Source organism: Rana temporaria, chromosome 5 (assembly GCF_905171775.1).
Source record: "Rana temporaria chromosome 5, aRanTem1.1, whole genome shotgun sequence".
In the NCBI taxonomy this organism is placed as follows: Eukaryota; Metazoa; Chordata; class Amphibia; order Anura; family Ranidae; genus Rana; species Rana temporaria.
Genome location: NC_053493.1, coordinates 157,331,417 through 157,345,929, shown reverse-complemented (window position 1 = coordinate 157,345,929; position 14,513 = coordinate 157,331,417). Strand labels below are relative to the sequence as shown.

At 44.4% G+C, this 14,513-nt stretch overlaps 1 protein-coding gene across 1 annotated transcript in view; it reads left to right on the top strand.

Annotated features, from left to right (window-relative positions):
* Positions 1-14,513, top strand: part of ITGA9 (integrin subunit alpha 9) — a 487,954-nt gene that overhangs the window by 107,108 nt on the left and 366,333 nt on the right. The window lies entirely within an intron of this gene.

Genomic DNA, 14,513 nt, shown 5'->3' with positions numbered 1-14,513 from the left:
GTCCAAGTACTCCACAGCGTGGCTGGCAAGAAAGGGTATAAAAGAAGAAAAACTAATGACATGGCCTCCTTGTTCACCTGATCTGAACCCCATTGAGAACCTGTGGTCCATCATCAAATGTGAGATTTACAAGGAGGGAAAACAGTACACCTCTCTGAACAGTGTCTGGGAGGCTGTGGTTGCTGCTGCACGCAATGTTGATGGTGAACAGATCAAAACACTGACAGAATCCATGGATGTCAGGCTTTTGAGTGTCCTTGCAAAGAAAGGTGGCTATATTGGTCACTGATTTGTTTTTGTTTTGTTTTTGAATGTCAGAAATGTATATTTGTGAATGTTGAGATGTTATATTGGTTTCACTGGTAAAAATAAATAATTGAAATGGGTATATATATTTTTTTTTGTTAAGTTGCCTAATAATTATGCACAGTAATAGTCACCTGCACACACAGATATCCCCCTAAAATAGCTAAAACTAAAAACAAACTAAAAACTACTTCCAAACAAATTCAGCTTTGATATTAATGAGTTTTTTGGGTTCGTTGAGAACATGGTTGTTGTTCAATAATAAAATTAATCCTCAAAAATACAACTTGCCTAATAATTCTGCACTCCCTGTATAAGGGACTGTGTGATTGGGGAAACACACAGATCCGTCTTCCTGCATAGCAGAAATACAGGATCTGTGTGATCTCCTCTGCCAGAACGGAGATCTTTACACAGATCCCCGTTCTGTCACTGCAGGGAATGATCGCGGGTGGCCGACACTCGCAGATTGGCTCCCCCTGCTGGCCAGTGGGCGCACGTGTGTGCCCACAAATCGCCATGTACGAGCCGACGTACAGTGACGGTGATTCGCTAGATCGAGCCACATTGCCACAGTACAGTGCGGCACTGCGGCTGCCGGTTCTTAAGTAGTTAATGAATTCAAGGTATTCTCTGATTGGGTGAGGTGGAGAAGCGGGGTAGTGACATCACGATCTTTGCTTCGCATAGGTTCTAACCTTTTTCCACTTTATTCAAAAAAAGGGTTTGATTGTAAATAATTATTATTATACAGGATTCATATAGCGTCAACAGTTTGCCTAGCGCTTTGAAACATGAGGGGAGACAGTACCGTTACAATACAATTCAATACAGGAGGGATCAGGGGGCCCTGCCCACTTACAATCTAGGAGATCTGACACTTACTTGGGCACATCAAGTCCTCTTTTGCATGGGCAGCGGTAAAAAAGCAGGTGGCTGAGTCACAGTTTTACCGCCCCCTGGCCGTCCACCTAAAGGCTAAGCACCAGCCAGAGGAGGCTGTTCACATGCTATGATATACAAGTGCCTTGGATTACGAGTATCTTTCCGAAACAAATTATGCTCACAATCCAAGGTTTTACTGTACCTTGCTTCAGTCTCTAGACTTTTGCTGCAGTGCTTGTTCTTATGATGGAAAATTCTACCAAAGGTTTATTTAAAGTTGAACTCCAGCCTTTTCCTCAGTCTTGCAGTTTTACAAGATCCTCTCCTGAACTGAATTTGTTTACTCTGGTTTTAATGCACTTTGTGAGCTTCTCACAATGTTCACTAGAAATTGCAGCCAAATCTGTTAGTATTTCATCTATGCAAATATGTTGCTTCCTTATTAATGGAGATGATGCCTAAGGCTCCGTTCACATCTAAGCGATTTTCTGCTTGTAGCTGTAAAACACTCAACAAGCCAAATCCCGTTAATTTCAATGACTCCTGTTCACATCTGAGCGTTCTGTCACCGGAAGCAAAATGCATGTCGCTCAAAAAATGACATGAGCTTCTTTATGGCAGATTACAGGCGTTTTTGGCCCGATAGACTTCAATAGAAAACACTTTATTCAAGTGTTTTATGTGCGTTTTCTGCTCAAATAGCAGCTCTCCACCCCTAATTTGCCCTCAATCTCCTCCCCTAATTTTCACCCAGTGCTTTTTATTGGCTAAACAAAAATGCCTGAAGCTGTAAAACGCTTGTAATACACTTCTAAAACTCTTTAAAAAGGCTTGTAAAAAGCTGCAAAAAACACCAGTAAATGGATACACTTAGGTGTATTTTTTTAACCACTTGCTGCCCGCCCTATTACAAAATGACGGCGGCAAAGTGGTTTCAATATCCTGACTGGAGGTCATATTGAGCCGCTTCTTGCCCCCGGGGGCGCGCATCGCGGCGATCGTTGTTGCAGGGTGTCAGTCTGACACCCCGCAAGACCGATCTAGGTAAAGAGTCTCTGACGGAGACTCTTTACCACGTGATCAGCCGTGTCCAATCATGGCTGATCACGATGTAAACAAGAAGAGCCGGTTATTGGCTTTTCCTCACTCGCGTCTGTCAGACGCGAGTAGAGGAGAGCCGATCGGCTGCTCCTTTGACAGGGGGGTTTGTGCTGATCGATTATCAGCATAGCCCCCCCCCCAAGGATGCCCACACTAGACCACCAGGGATGCCACTAGACCACCAGGGATGCTCACCACTAGGGTTGCCACCTCATTCCTTTAAAACAGAACACATATGAATTACACAGGTTCTGTGGCTGATTAAGGTGGTAATTGAACTCAAGTGGAGCCTTATCTAAATTAAATTAGCCTCAGAACCTGTGTAATTCATATGTGTTCTGTTTTAAAGCGATGAGGTGGCAACCCTACCCACCACCATGTATGCCTAACCTAGAGCACCAGGGATGCCAATCAGTGCCCACAATGGATGCCAATCAGTGCCCACAATGGGCATCACTGATTGGCAGGCATTGTTTGGCACTGATTGGCATCCATAAGTACAATACAGTACATCCATGCCACCTATCAGTGCCCAATCATGGCCATCCATGCCACCTATCGGTGCCCATCCGTGCCGCTTATCTGTGCCCATCCGTGCCGCCTATCTGTGCCCATCCGTGCCGCCTATCAGTTATCAGTGCCCCATCAGTGCTGCATATTAGTGCCCATCAGTGCCCATCAATTCCACCTCAGTAGTGCCACCTCATCGGTGCCCATCAGTGCCACCTTATCAGTTCCCGTCAGTGCAGCCCCATCAGGGCCCATCAGTGAAGGAGAAAACTTACTTTTTTACAAAGTTTTGTAACGGAAACAAAAAAAAGTTTTTTTTTTTTAAAAATCAGTCTTTTTAATTTTTTTTTGCAGAAAATAAAAGTCCCAGAGGTGATAAAATACCACCAAAAGAAAGCTCTATTTGTGGGAAAAAAATAATACAAATTTAGTTTGGGTACAGTGTAGCATGACCACGCAATCGTCATTCAAAGTGCAACAGCGCTGAAAGCTAAAAATTGGTCTGGGCAGGAAGGTGTATAAGTGCCCTGTATGGAAGTGGTTAATAATTGGCCAATTATGATTTTATTAATTGGAGAATAGGTTTTTGTATATTCTATTTTTTTTAATAAAATATTAGTACCCTATTCTAATCTTTACATATACCAAGCGGTTTGCTGGGTCTTTCACTTATTTAGGGATACATTATAGATTTTGATACATTGAGGTTGAGCTTGAGTCTGGTTTTTATCATTCTTATACAGTGCATCCAGAAAGTATATACACACACCACTTTTTACAGCCTTATTCCAAAATGGAATAAAAAAAAATTCTCAAAATTCTACAAACAATACCCCATAATGACAACGTGAAAGATGTCTGTTTAAAGTCCTTTTAAATTTATATATATTTATATAAAAAAAAAATCACATGCACATAAGTATTCACATCCTTTGCCATGACACTCAAAATGTAACTCGGGTGCATCCTGTTTCCACTGATAATCCTTGAGATGTTTCTACAACTTGATTGGAGTCTACCTGTGGTAAATTCAGTTGATTGGACATGATTTGAAAAGGCACACACCAGTCTATATAAAGGTCCCACGGTTATCAGTGCATGTTAGAGCACAAAATAAGGACTGAAGTCCACAGAATTGTCTGTAGACCTTCAAGACAGGATTGTATGGAGGCATACATCTGGGGAAGGGTACAGAAACCTTTCTGCAGCATTGAAAGTCCCAATGAGCAAAGTGACCTCCATCATCTATAAATGGAAGAAGTTTGGATGGAACCCCACTCTTCCTAGAGCAAGCCACCCGGCCAAACTGAGCAATCAGGGGAGAAGGGTCTTAGTCAGGGAGTTGACCAGGAACCGATGGTCACTCTGATAGAGCGCCAGCATTTTTCTATGAAGGGAGGAGAGCCTTCCAGAAAAACAACCATCTCTGAACCACTCTGCCAGTGGTGTCGCTAGGGGGTTGCTATTGAGGCTACAGCCCTGAATCTTCCGCCCTCACAGCGCAGGCCTCTTCAATTTTGGAGGTGCAGCAGGGAGCAGCGAGATGACATCATCTCTCACTGCCCGCCGCCCCGCATGACCGCTCTCCTGCCCTCACCCAGAACTAAATGAACCAGTGCTGCCAGCCTGCCACCAATGCAGCGTCAAAGCACATTTGGTGGCACTGGCTGGCGTGACAATCCGCAAATAGTGGCAGGTGACAAGCCTTATGTTGAACCACTTCATTTTATATTACAATGTAATAATGTGCTTCAATCACCCTGACACAATATCATCCGTGGTGCCCTGATGATTGAAGTGCCAACACCAACCAAAAAATTGCTTACCACCCGTGTGCACCGCATCACCGCTCTCCTGCCCTCATTTAAAACTAAATGGACTAGTGCTGCCAGCCTGCCGCCAATACAGCGACAATGCACATTTGGTGGCACTGCTTTTATTCATGCCTAGCAGTCTTGCCCAACTTGGAAAGTAATGGCGTAATCCTGGGTACACTCGACTGAAAACTTGGGGCTAGTGCCCAATGTGCCAGGGTCCACCAATGACCTCTGGTCTATACCAGCAATATCTCTTTGTTCTTTCTTTGTATTTCTACTTTCCAGTGGATTGGCTCTGCCAGCACATCTCTAGATCAGAGACATAACAGTTTCATCTAGCTTAAGCCCAAGATTTATGTAGTAATTAGTGGTGTAACCACAGTGATTTACTGTTTTGAAGCCACGATTGTCTCTTGAAACAATAAAGCCTCTGTTTATAAAGACAGAGCTCTAAGATATTGCTGATTGCCTTTGGCAGTATTGTGGTTTAGTGGTTAATAATGTCTTGTTGCGCTGGGGTCCTACATTCATTTACCACTGGGACACTATCTGTTTGGAACTTTGCCTTATACACAGTAAAATGGCTTTAGTGTGTAAAGCCTCGTACGCACGAACCGAATATCATCCGAAAAATACCGCTTTCCATACGATCGTACGATAATCTGATCGTTAGTACAGAGCTTCCGAGAGCCGATCAGGACAGTTCATCTGATTTTATTCTATCGGACATGCACGGAATTTTTTTTCGTACGATACCAGATCGTACTATTTTCGTTTAAACATTACAGCTGCCATTCGAAAATGCAATACAAAAGCCGTAAAGAATTTTCATGACTTTAGTAAACTCATCAGATTCGACGTGAGATTAGCATACAAAAAAAAAACGGGCGATCATTCGTCCGATAATCGGATTGTGTGTACCGGCATTAACTAAGGTATTTTGGCCCAGATTCACAAAAGAGATACGACGGAGTATCTCAGATACTCCGTCGTATCTCTCAGAGTATCTATGCGACTGATTCATAGAATCAGTTACGCATAGATAGCCCTAAGATCCGACAGGTGTAATTGTTTTACACTGTCGGATCTTAAGATGCAATACCGCGGCCGCCGCTGGGGGGAGTTCACGTCGTAAACCAGCGTTGGGTATGCAAATTAGGAGTTACTGCGATCCACGACGGTTTTTCGCGTTCGCTACGTCGCTGCTAGTCTAGTTTCCCGTCGCAAAGTTAGTCGTCGTTTTTGGTGCCTTAACTTTACACAGCACATGTATGTGCTGTATAAAGTATGGCCGTCGTTCCCGCGTCGAAATGTAAAAATTCACGTTGTTTGCGTAAGCCGTCCGGGAATAGGGAATTACGCTACGCACATCGCCGTTCGAAAAAATGACGTCACTTCGCGCAAAGCACGGCGGGAAATTTTAAAAGGGAGCATGCGCAGTAGGTCCAGCGTGGGAGCGCGCCTAATTTAAATGGCACACGCCCCTTTGAATTACGCGGGCTTACGCCGGCGTATGTTTTCATTGCAAGTGCTTTGTGAATCAGGCACTTGCGATGAAAACTTGCGGCGGTGTAACATATCTACGATACGTTACGCTGCCGCAGTTCTACGTGAATCTGGCCCATAGGATCCTAAAAATCTGATAAAGAGAGAAATGAGAGCCGGATGTGCACTTAAAATATTCCCAAATTACATTATATATAAGATCAAATTTTCCACACTTAATTGAATATTTATTATACTGCAAAATAAAGATCACTAGGCAATTCTCTGATTTCGGAGTCCTCAAATAATTATGTTCAAATTGTGGGTGGTGTGTAAATTTCAAAAGTACAAGCATAAAATCATAAGTGGACTCACCTCCAATGATCAAACTTCTGCTGACCCCCTCCCCAGCCTTTCACTGAGAAGATCAGTGTGCTGCTGTTTCCCTTCTTCTAGCCCTTAGGCCTCTTGCACACAGGAGAAAAAAATGCCACATTTTTTACTGATCTGAAATGAGATGTATTGTTATCTATGGAACAATGCACACCGCTGAGTAAAGATCAGTAATACAGAGCTATAAAAAAATTGAAAATGTTACATTTGAGTGCAGTAATTTACGCACATACATGTGTTTATGCATCTATGAGCATATACAAAGCCATAACAAAAATAGAACATTTTACATTTGAGTGCAGTAAATTACGAGCATACGCGTGTTTATGCATCTATGAGCATGTTTACAAATAAGTATATTACAACACTTACCAATGAAGAAGGATTTTCCTTATTTATACGCTTATGCACCCACTGGCATCACTAGGGTTGGTGTCACCTGGTGCGGTAAAACATGGTGTCACCCCCCTCCTGTCTAGGCTGCCCAGTACCCTGCAGGCAGCACATGGTCATGGGACGAACCCCAAACCGGCCCCTGTAAATGATAGTATAGGATGGTGTAGTGGCAGGTTGGGGTGGTATAGGGCAGGTTAGGGTAGTATAGAGTGGTATAGTGGCAGGATGGGGTGGTATAGGGCCAGTTAGGGTGGTATGGGGAAGACTGGGCTTGTATAAGGCAGGCTAGGGTGGTATAGGGAAGGTTGGCGGGGGTTATAGGGCAGGTTAGGACTCTATGTAGTGACAGTGTGCAGTAACTTAAAGCATGCCTCATGCCTGCAGGTGAAGACCCAGGCGGGGCTGCTGTGTCCTCACCTCTATCACCTTCAGCTGTGGGATCATCCAGAATGAAGGGGTCTGTGGGAGGAGTGGAGGAGGTGGCCACACCCCAGCTCTGCCCACCGACTCCGGCTGCCACGTGACTGATATTGGAGATCCCCGGGTGACAGCTTAACCTGACTGAGGAGTGTTACAGGGAGCCTCCCCCATGCGGGTGGATGCCCTACTCGCACCGCTCCACTGCAAGCAGTAAGTGTTTAGTGGCAGCCCAGGTGTCACCCCTCTGGCCGGTATCACCCGGTGCGGGCTGCCCCCTCCCCCCATAGCAACACCACTGTTTACACCTTAAACATTTTTGCAATGTTGTTAAAACAATCGTATGTGTTTAGCTCATAACTATCTAAATAAAACCTACTAAGAGTCGGTTCACACTAGGGCAACACGACTTCCAGCGCGACTTTCAGAGGCGACTCGGACACGACTTGAGCATGAACCACAGGGCGATCTGGGGCGATTTTTCAACATGACTTGAAGTCGTCCCAGGACAGGAGACTTTCCAGTGGCCAATCAAACAACAATCAGCTCTAGGGGAGGGAGAGGTAGGGAGGGGGAGGGAGAGGTTTGCCTGAGAAATGTATGTTATCTTCCTGGAAAGTTGCTTCAGTTAAGACAGTGATCAGACTTGAATCAGACTTGGAGGCGACTTCCATTGAAATCAATGGGTACAAATCGCCTACAAGTCGGATTGAAGTAGTACAGGAACTTCTTTTGAAGTCGGAGCGACTCAAGTCGTGTGTATTAACACCGCTCCCATTCACTTCCATTGTTTTTCTCTACAGCGTGACTTGGGACTACTTGAGGCGACTTCAAGTCGGATCCCAAGTCGCCCCAGTGTGAACCGGCTTTTAGCCTATTGTACCTAATTGTAAATCCTGAGTATGTTAACATTCAAAAGGAGAAACTGAATAAAGGCACTCCTTTTTCTTATTCTAGAATTTGTGTCAATTATCTGTCACATGTCAAAGTCCACATGTGACCTGCAAGTTGATTTTTGCAAAGTGCTGCTGACCTAGACCCAGAGGTCCAGATCGCTACTACTGGCTCCCATAGGCTGCATAGTCTGCGCTTTCCTCAAACAAAATACTTTGCTGACAGGCCTTTCTTGCAACTCACCTCCTTCGTTTGTGTCATACACTTCTATCAACCTAATATAAACGGCTTGAAACATGGATGACTATATTTACTTAGAGTCCTCTAATGGTAGTAGTTGGGAATAAAGATCAGGGCACACATGTCTTGTTTGAAGAGAAATCGCATAAGACGGAATGCTCAGATTCGATTATTTGGAAACAATAAAACAATTCAGTGAACGCACATCATCCAGTCATAATCTGTTATCCGTTACTATAAAAAATTGCACTGAAAGTTCCTGTGTTCTTTGTATTATGTCTCTGTTCTGTACTCCTGTCACCATACTACTACATCTCTTAGACCACACACTAACATTCCTCAGCCTTTGTTAATGCAATCAACCACCCAGAGTACAGGGAGGAGAAATGACTCTGCATAGCATGGTTGACCTGACTGTAACTTGAATATGTGGTGCCTGCATAATGTGAAGAGCACTAGGATACATGTGTCAGTTCGGGAACTTTTATTTATAGGCCTAAACCAGAATAGAGCAGAAATGCCAAAGTATTGTGGGTACACTTATTTTAAATTATTATTCTGACAGAAAAAAATGTGTATCTTATAAACTTATTAGAAATCACACATCATCTAAGTACCCATAAACCGGAAAGGAACTAAATGCTGAAAACCAGTTCAGCTTTTGAAGTATCCGGCCTAGCCACAAGACTTTTTGCACAACAGCACTGTAAGAACATGATTATACCTTTTAGTCCCACAGAAGCTGCAAGATCAATACTTGCTCACCAAAAGATTTCAAGCCTAACGTCGGCCAAAACCATGTTTTATGTTTTGGATAGAGTATGGGATGGGGCGTTGAAGCTTATGTCTGCTTTTCATTTCAGCCTGTTTTCCAATAAGGGTCGTATCATAACGGTAGTCTGATAAGCCTGTCAGTTTTTCAGGCAGATGTGAATGGAAGCTTCATGCAAGTCTATGGACAGACAGATGTAAACAGAAGTCCATCTAGTAGGGTGCGCACGTGTCCCGGATTGCCCGGGACTGTCCCGCAATTGACATGTCTGTCCTGAGTGCTGGGCCAATATAATTGTCCTGGAATGAAATAGAGGACACAGCCACCCCCTATTAACTAATAACTACATTTCCAGAACTGGTTGCTAGGGCCAGCACTGCCTGGCATCTTGCAACCGGTGATAATTTACTCTCAGACAGTGAGACCGGGAGCGAGTCCTGCGCCTTGTGCAGCATTGCTGTCCCCACCCACCTCGGCACCTCCTCTTTCTCTGGCACCCAGCGGCAAGCAGCAGGGACTGGTGTGATCTTCACTCTCCACATAGTGATGCCACTCCTTTGCTTCTACGCACGTGGCTCATGTAGAGGGAGTGACAGCAGCACTGCATCTGGTGGCAGGCTATGGGTGGCAAGCGGCACTGCATCTGGTGGCAAGTGGCACATTCACCTGACAAATAACTTGCCACCAAATTCCCCATCAACCCCCGAGACTACATTACCCCCCGCCCCCCTCATATTTTTGGGGGGAAGGTGAGAGAGGGGGTGTGTCCCTGAATGGCAGTTTGGAAATTTGGTCACCCTACCATCTAGGTCAGAGAAAAAAATAAAAATAAAGGCCTTCGGCAGGGGTCAAGTCCTGGGGAAAAAAGTGTGGGAACTCCCACCCAAGATTCACTCCCCCACCAAAATGTTTTTAAATTATACACTCATATGCATAATTACTAAACCGCATGTTTTTTTTTTTCAATCCACTGTACCTTAGTAATCCTTTGTTACTGGCCGCTTCCTGTATATGGATTCATCGGGTAGTGTGTGGGTATTCCTTCACTTCCTCGATGCCGCAATGTCTCCTGGGAGCTTTTGTCATTGTTCCCAGGAGACATTGCGGAGGTCTGCTGGGAGTTATCATGGGATTTAGAAAGAACTTGCTTAAAGTTCTTTCTAAATATCGCAATAACTCGCGGCAGACCTCCGCAATGTCTCCTAGTAACAATGACAAAAGCTTCCAGGAGACATTGTGGCATCGAGGAAGTGACGGAATACATGCACACTACCCGATGAATCCATATACAGGAAGCGGGCAGTAATATAATGGATTACTAAGGTCCGCCTGCCCCTGACAGTGACTCGAGCTGGGCATCGTCGCTTAGTGAAGGATTGGCTCGGGCGGCTCGGCTGCTCTCGGCTGCTCTAGTCCTGCAAAGGGAACTGCGTTCCTGCTGTGAAAAAAGTGCAGGTACTCCGTTCCCACGTGTTCCCGCAGGACTTGAGCCCTGGCCTTCGACCTTTTCCATTTTTTTAGCCCTAAATATCAGGTTGTCAGAAGTAAGCACACTCACGTTTGTTTACATCCGCCTTTTTGTAGACCTAAAGCTTTGTACACACGACCAAAATTTCCGATTAAAAAAGTCTGACAGACTTTTTCCATCGGAAATTCCGACTGTGTGTGAGCCCATGGGAATTTTTCCATCAGATATTCCAAGGAATTTGGTTTGGTCGGGCAAAAGTCTGATCGTGTGTACGAGGCATATTGGGGGTCTGTTAAGGTCCAATGGACACAAAAGGCCATTTTTTGCGATACGGCAATTAATAATTGTGCGGTCGTGCGATGCTGTACCCAAACAAAACTTACATCCTTTTTTTCCCTCAAATAGAGCTTTCTTTTGGTGGTATTTGATCACTTCTGCGGGTTTTTATTTGTTTGCGCTATAAACAAAAGAAGAGCAAAAGTTTTGAAAAGAAAACAATATCTTTTACTTTTTGCTATAATAAATTTCCCCCTTTTTTTTAAAAAAAACAATTTTTTTCCTCAGTTTAGGCCGATTATGTATTCCTCTACATATGTTTGGTAAAAAAAAAATCACAATAAGCGTGTATTGATTGGTTTGGGCAAAAGTTATAGCAGCTACAAAATAGGGGATCGATTTATGGCATTTTTATTATTTTTTTTTGGGGACTTTGATATTATGGCGGACACATTGGACACGTTTGATACATTTTTTGACCATTGACATTTATAGAGCGATTAGTGCTATAAAAATGCACTGATTACTGTATAGATGTCACTGACAGGGAAGGGGTTAACACTAGGGGTCAATCAAGGGGTTAAATGTGTTACTTATATGTGTTCTAACTGTAGGGGGGATGGGACTGTCTAGGACAGGGGTGTCCAAACTTTTTTCAAAGAGGGCCAGATTTGATTAAGTGAACATGCGCGAGGGCCGACTATTTTGCCTGACATTCTTTGAACCATTAATATTCGGTCTAAGTGTGTTCGTCTGAGCACTACTACACTGCACAACAAGAATTATCTTGCCTTTGTGGCTGTGTGTGGTGAAGAGATGAGCTTGGGCGTGTTATTTGGATATACTGTATTTATTTCTTTTGTGGCCCCAACGAATCCCAGAGCGCTGCTTAGGACTAAGGATGAGCTTGGGCGTGTTATTTGGATATACCGTATTTATTGTCGTATAACATGCATGGGCTTACCATTGCCATGAATGCAGCCTCTCCATTGCCATGAATGCAGCCTCACCATTGCCATGAATGCAGCCTCACCATTGCCATGAATGCAGCCTTACCAATGCAACCTCACCATTGCAACCAATGCAGCCTCCTATGTGCCATGAATGCAGCCTCACATGTGCCATGAATGCAGCCTTACCATTGCCATCAGTGCAGCCTGAACGATGCCCATCTGCAGCCTCGGAGGGAGGGGGGCGGGATGAGTGCCGACAGATTACAAACAGGAGAATCTCTTGTTTACCCTGTGGCCTCTTTAATACAAAGTCCCGCCTCCTATGATAGACAGAACAGTCGTCCAATGGCATCTCAGGAGACGGGACTTCCAATAGAGTCGCTGCTGAGTAAACAGGAGATTCTCTTCATGTAATCTGATGGAGCTCGTCCTGCCCCCTCCCTGTCCCCTCCAAGGCAGCGACCATAAATACAGTATATATCTTTTGTGGCCCTGGGGGCCACAAACAATATATATATCCAAATCCCCAGGGGGGCCATATTAAATCAACAGGGGGGCCGCATTTAGCCCCCGGGCCGGACTTTGGACCTGCCTGGTCTAGGAGGAGAGATAGATCAGTGTTCATACTTAGTATGAACACACGATCTGTCTCTACTCCCCTGAAAGAACCGGGATCTGTGTGTGTAAACTAGCGATCGCGGGTGCCCGGCGTTCATCGTGCCCACCAGGCACTTACATTGGCTCTGGGCACACGCTGCGGGCACGTGCCCTTAGTGGCCAAATTACGTGTGCGTTTTCTAGGCATTGCAATGCGGCTCAGGTGCAAATTGAGGCCCATTATCTTCTATGGGCACGCATTTGATTCGCAAATGTGTTCATCTCTCATCAGGATTTCTCGAATTCTCCTCAATACATTTCCCCCCTCCCCTCTCCCAGGTCTCCAAATTTGCAGCTAAAACAGAGATGATCTGCTAACCAGCTCTCTTATCTCTCTGCAGAGATAACAGAGCTGGAATTCGCACCGCACAAGTGTGAATCTGGCCTCAAATGTGCACAGTAAATTTTACTTTAGTAAATCAACCCCAGTATGTCTGATTTTCAAACTGATGGTATAGCTTACATTTGTTCCCTACTTTTTATGTTAAAACATGTGGTGTTGTCAGTCCTGAATGAGCTTTTCCCTGATGGACTACACCCTCCTAACCCAATTCCTAATTTCCAAAACGCAAGGGATGTTCTGTATTCTGACTGGGCAGGGCTGATAGTGCTCCTTGGTATTTACATGCAGCAATGGCTGCTCACTACAGGAAGATAGGAGCTCACTGGAGTTTTGGTAGATCAAGGGGTATATTTCTGTACTTGCAGCAAAAACATGGGGGAATTTTCTGTTATTTCAGCAGAGCTTTTTTTCAGCGGGAACGCAGGGAACGCAGTTCCGGCACCTCCTGGACTGACTGTATGTAATGTTAAGGAGTGCTGGAGTGTGCTGCAGGGTATTGATGCTCACTGCTGGCGGATCGATTCTAGCTGGAGGGGATCTTTTTTTCAGGGGGTCTATTGTTGCTGAGGTCTAGTGTTGCTGGTGGGGGACCTATTGTTGCTGGGGGGTCAGTTGTTGCTGAAGGAGATCTACTGTTGGGGGAGGGGTCTATTGTTGATTGCTGCCAGAGAGTCTATTAATGCCGGCTGTGCAGAGATCTGTTGATGCTGCCGGGAGTCTATTGTTGCTGGGGGGGGGGGGTTAGTTGTGGGTGGTACATTGTTAGGGGGACTTATTGTTGCTGGCTGAAGAGGAAACCAAATTCCATACAAATTACTTAGCACAACAAAATGATACTTGGTTCTGTATTGTCTAAAAGGGGCGGTACTGGGAGGTGGGGATGGAACCAAGGGACGTTGCTCGGAGGTAGGTAGGGGTCAAAGAAAACAAGTGACTCAGAAAAGGGGAGTTCCTGCACCTATTGTCTGAGACAAAAGCCCTGTATTTCAGAGATGAAAAGATATGAAAGAATGAGAAACAAAGTAAAGACAGAGAAATTTGGGAGGGAGAACAGGGAAAAGAGAGGAAGAACAGAGTGAGGGAGTGTTGAGAAAGGAAAAAAAAAACATGGGGCGGGAGGACTTTCAATAACATATTTATTTCTGCGCATAGTTCTGTGTTGTTGGAGAAAGTATTTTCCTGTACATAAGTGGAAGAATCGTGGTGTATTCCAGTGTCTCTGGTATTCCAGGACTTTACTCAGTAAAATGCATTGCCAGTGGAAAGTTGGCAAATACAATAATATTTATTACTGGCACTGTTTTCTTTGCAAAGTTAAACTCACTTTGCTTTATGGTCTTGGACAATGTGACTATCTGTGTGAAATGTGTTTTTTTTTTTTACATTTCCCTAGAATAATTTACATCTTATAGATATGCATACCTCCATTTACTGAAACTTGTAAATGTTTAGCTTTTTTTAAGTGAAAGTGAAATCTATTCAGCTACATCAAAATACCACTGTAAGCCATCCACGTAAGAAAAAAAAAAGATCTTGCTGCACTTTACTGCAAATTGGTGATCCTCAACATTGACCAGACTGGCGTATATCACAGGAAACA